Raw genomic sequence first — 5088 nt, forward strand, 5'->3', positions numbered from 1 at the left:
ATGTTGTGAGGGATGGGATTGGAGGTGGGGGGGATATGCAGAGGTGGGGTGGGTGGAGAGTATCATCTCAGAGGCAAAGGGGGAGGTGGGGTGAAGAATTCTGGGAGGGGAGGCCAGGAGGGAGAAATATTTGGAATGTAAATGAATAAAATAATTATTAAAAAAACAAAAAGGCAAAATCTCTTCCATGTTGCCCTGGGTCAGTTCACTCTCATGTTCAGAATTCTATGTCTCTAATGAGAACCCACACACCGTAGAAATTTTGCCAAGGCGAATACCAATTTCTCTTTATCTTTTAGTCAGACTTCAGAATGGAGCAGAGTAGCATCAAAATGTAACTAAGCATTTCCCCATCCTGTTATCCAGAAAACCTTCAGGGAACACTAACGCAGCTACGAGAAAAAGAAACACAGAATACATGGGTACTGCTCGTCCCCCGCTCCTCTTCCTGAGTGTTTGTTACCTTTACCACTGCGAGACTTAGACCTGCCATCCAGGGCTTTCACCGAATGGGTTATTTTCATAGTATTCTAGACTTTTTTGAATGAATAAACTCACTTGAATACTACAATGTATATATGATGTTTGTTATGAAAATAAAGCCACCTTATAAATGAGGAAACAGAGTTATGGAAATCAGGACTGGAGAGATGGCTCAGTGGTTAAGAACACTGACTGCTCTTCAGAAGGTCCTGAGTTTAAATCCACATGGTGGCTCATAATCATCCATAAGATGCCCTCTTCTGGTGTGTCTAAAGACAGCTACAGTGTACTTATAGAGGACGTAAATCCTCAATAGTGCTCTTGAGATTATAGTCAACAGTGGTAGAGTGTGATCCAAAACACTTACTAGAACATGTGTGAGCTCGAAATCTTTTGTAGTACTATAAAAGTGTCGTCAAGCCATAAATCTACATTTCATTTTCTGATTGTTTGTTCCAATCACACTGTTTTTTCCGTTATTGCCAAAGAAGAGAGGTGCTAAGTTACTCAGGCAGAGGCTCCCAACCTTCCGAATGCTGTGTGACCCCTTCATATACTTTCTCATGCTATGGTGACCCCCACCATAGAATTAGTTGGGTTACACTTCATAACTATAATTTCGTACTATTATGAATTGTAATGGAAATATCTGATTTTTTGATAGTTTTAGGCAGCTTCTGTGAAAAAAAAATCATTCCACCACTTTCAGGAGTCAAGATCTACAGGTTGAGAACCCCTACTCTAAGGGAAGCTTACGTAGCCTGAAGCACTTGTTTTTCAGTGGTCTAAATAAATCATCTTCTGTTTTAACTGAAACAACGCTCAACCCTGAAGTGTTCCCTGTTAGGAAGTTAAGAGATGGCAATGAATGTCATAGGGCTTTAGAGTGCACATCTGTGCGTGAGAGCACACTGAGGTGACACTTAGTTCAGCATTTATCAAGCATTTTTTTTTAATCATTACCACTCAGATTATAGACGTCTTTACTTGAGTAGATCATACCACCTTTACCACTGCTGAGGACCTCTTGTATAGATCTACAATGTTTTGTTTTAGGAATATTTAACTTTCATGTTCTATATTTTGAAAAGGAACATAATTCCAAGACGTTCTCCAAAATGCTCTTAATTTTTTTCAGGGAAGATAACCTACCGAGTCTAGGAGAGAAGGGAAATCTGTTACAGAAGTGAGCTGGTGTGTACTCTATGCTCTAGTCCCTTCCTGTGACCGCCTTTCATTTCATCAGATAGTAACAAACAGTAATGAACTACAGTTGTTCCATGGTACCATCCAAAGACAAAGAGTCCTCCAATTTTCCATGGAAACCGGAGGCATGAGATCTGGCATTTGAGAGCTATCTCTACAAAAGAAGTAATGTAGGCTTAAGATAGAGTGAAATCTACAGTTTTAGAAGCCAAATATATTACTGGGACAGAGTTTCGTGGACTAAATCAGAAACTGACTTAGAGTTGAGATATGATGGAGCTTCCTGAGTATGAAGCCAAGTCAAGGTGGAGGGATATTTGAAACTGGATTTTGAACTGTGTGCAATTAAGAAAAAATAATACTAAGCTGAATGAGCACATTGGCCAGACCTGAAGCTGAAGATGTAGTAACCTTGTAGAAGGGATGTGGGAGAAGAAAAGGAAGTGCGCCAAGAAAGGCAGCAAGGGGAAACACCAAAATAGGGAGACATCAGCTACGAGGCACAGGGCTGGATACAACCTAACTGCAGCAGAAACTGAACACTAGGAGTTTCCTTCCCTTTATCTGACTCCTGTATCTGAACCGACAAACATAACACTGTAGCCTTTCAATTGCACACAGCAATGCATAAGTGATTTTAGTACAGGAATATTTGATTGTAAATGTCTATACCTTGGGAACTACACAATCATAAGTGAATCTATACCAAGATTCCTTTAAACTCCGAGGGCAGGAGGCCTCCCTTGCACTTGATCCTATTTTTGGAAACAGGTTACAGTTTTTCAAGGTTCAACAGTAACACACACATATATGGAACATGTTGGCCGTGCTGGTTTGATATCAAGATCTATGAGCCAATATCTAAGCAACAAGAAGGAGGAGCTTCCACAATCGGCATGCCCAGACCACTGTGGTTTTCTATAAATTAAAAAATAGTCTGCTTGCATTTGTTGTTTCATCTAAATGAAGTCTAAAGTTAGAAAAAATGAAGTGAAATACTTCTGAAAGTATATGTATTTTATGTGCTCTTAAATCCGTTCACTTTCATATTTTAAAACATTTCTCTGCATTACTTCTTAAGTAAGTCATGCACAAAATATTTAACAACATATAGTGTTGAAAGCTTAGAGGCCAAACATCACTCTAAAGCATCCACCTCTTACTGAGCCAGTTTCATCTGGCTCCTTTAGTTTCTTTTAAACTCTGTCCATATACCAAAATAATATGCAGATGCCATTTTTCATTTCATATGTCAACTAGTTGTCATGTGAATGTGTGCTGTGTGCCAATAAGAAGAAATATAGATAGAACAAAATGATCAGAATGACGACTTTGAGGCTATGGACACATGAGCTGGGAAACACATGTGCACACACAGTCCTGCCAACATGGCAAGCAGTGACGCTGGCTTCAATCAAAAGCAACCCAGGACAAACACTTGGAAACCACAGTTAGGGGATGCCATGAGTGGTCAATATGGTTGTTCCTGGAAGGCAAACTTCTAGAAGAAACCAGCTGTGAAGAAAGGATTTAGGCAATGAGTATAATCCATGCAGCTTCTATGAAGAACGAAACTACCAGTTTCTGAAGGCTAGCTGGTGACATTCAGGGGCAAGGGAGCTGCCCAGAGAGATGCACAGAGCTATGAGTGTGTAAAACCTGGGATTGGTTCATGAATAGACAGCTGTGGCATTTTCAGTTCTTTTAATTCTAATATAATGTTTCCTTAATTATTACATATTTTATTAATAAATGTATTAATTAGTAGTTGATTAATAAAGTTATGTAGAATTATTTTATTCTATTTTTGGAGAATAGAATTGAGAGTGTGCATTCTCCTCAATGGTTGGCTTCAGTCTCCACTTGAGAGAAGTAGTATATAAGATGGAGTCAGAAAGGGAAGACTTCCCACCCACTAGGCATAGGTTTCCCAAAGACTGCACATATGTAGCAGAAGGACAGATCAGTTTTTATGTGGGTCCTGAACAAAGGGAGCAGAGTATATCCTTAAAGGTGTTGCCTGTCTAGAATCCATTCCCTTAACTCCACAGAGGGAATGCCTCCACTTTCTCAGAGGAGAAGTAGGGGGGGACTGGAGGGAGGGACTGTAGGAGATGAAGACCAGGAGGGGGACAGCAGGATAAATTTGGGGTGGAAAGTCTTATGTTTAGGTTGGCGTCCCTATTACTGCACTGGGGTTCCTGCCTGGCTGCTGAAAGTAGCCTCTTCAGGTTCCATATCCCCACTGCTATGACTCTCAGCTAAGGTCACCCCCATTGATTCTTGGGAGCCTATGTCAGGTCTCTGGCACTTACTGAAGTTGCCCCCATCCCCCCACCCTTACCACCTGGAGATTCCATCTATTCTTAAGTCCCTCTGTCCATCTCCCCCATTTTTCCCTACACCTGATCCTGAAACAACCCCTGTTCTCCTCCCATCCCTTCTCCCACCCAATTCTCTCCCTCCATTTGTCTCTTATGACTATTTAGTTCCCCCCCTTCCAAGTGAGATTCAAGTATCTTCACTTGCACCTTTCTTCTTGCTTAGCTTCTTTGGGTCTGTGGAGTTTAGAATGGGTAGCCTGTATCTTAGGGCTAATAACCATTTATTAGTGAGTACATGTCCTGTATGTTCTTTTGGTTCTGGGTTACCTCACTCAGGATGATATTCTCAAGTTCCATTCACTGGCCTGCAAAAATCATCATGTTTTTGTTTTCAGTAGATGAATACTATTCCATTGTGTAGATGTACCACATTTTCTTCATTGATTCTTCAATTGAGGGGCATCTAGGTTGGTTCCAGTTTCTGCCCATTATGAATAAAGCTTCTATGAACATAGTTGAGATAAGTGTCCCTGTGACATATAGAGGGGCATCTTTTGGGTATATAACCAGGAGTGGTATACTAGGTCTTGCAGTTTTCAGAGAAACTGCCATGTTGCTTTCCAAGGTGTTTGACTAAGTTTGCACTCCCATCAGCAGTGGAGGAGTGCTCCCTTTCTCATTCTCTTTACCAGCATGAGCTATCACTTGAGTTTTTGTTCTTAGCCATTCGGACAGGTGAAAGATGGAATCTCAGAGTCGTTTTGATCTGCATTTCCCTGATGATTAAGGACTTTGAAGATTTCTTTAAGTATTTCTTGTCCATGAGGGATTCCTCTGGCCAGTAATATTCTCAACATCAATGAACTCAATTCCTCCCAAAAAAGACACAGGCTAACAGAATGGATCACAGTTTCTCTTTTCTTTTCTTTTCTTTTCTTTTCTTTTCTTTTCTTTTCTTTTCTTTTCTTTTCTTTTCTTTTCTTCTCTTCTCTTCTCTTCTCTTCTCTTCTCTTCTCTTCTTTCCTTTCCTTTCCTTTCCTTTTCCTTTTCCTTTTCCTTTTCCTTTCCTTTCCCC

The sequence above is a fragment of the Mus pahari genome, chromosome 11, assembly GCF_900095145.1.
Source record: "Mus pahari chromosome 11, PAHARI_EIJ_v1.1, whole genome shotgun sequence".
NCBI classification, from domain to species: Eukaryota; Metazoa; Chordata; class Mammalia; order Rodentia; family Muridae; genus Mus; species Mus pahari.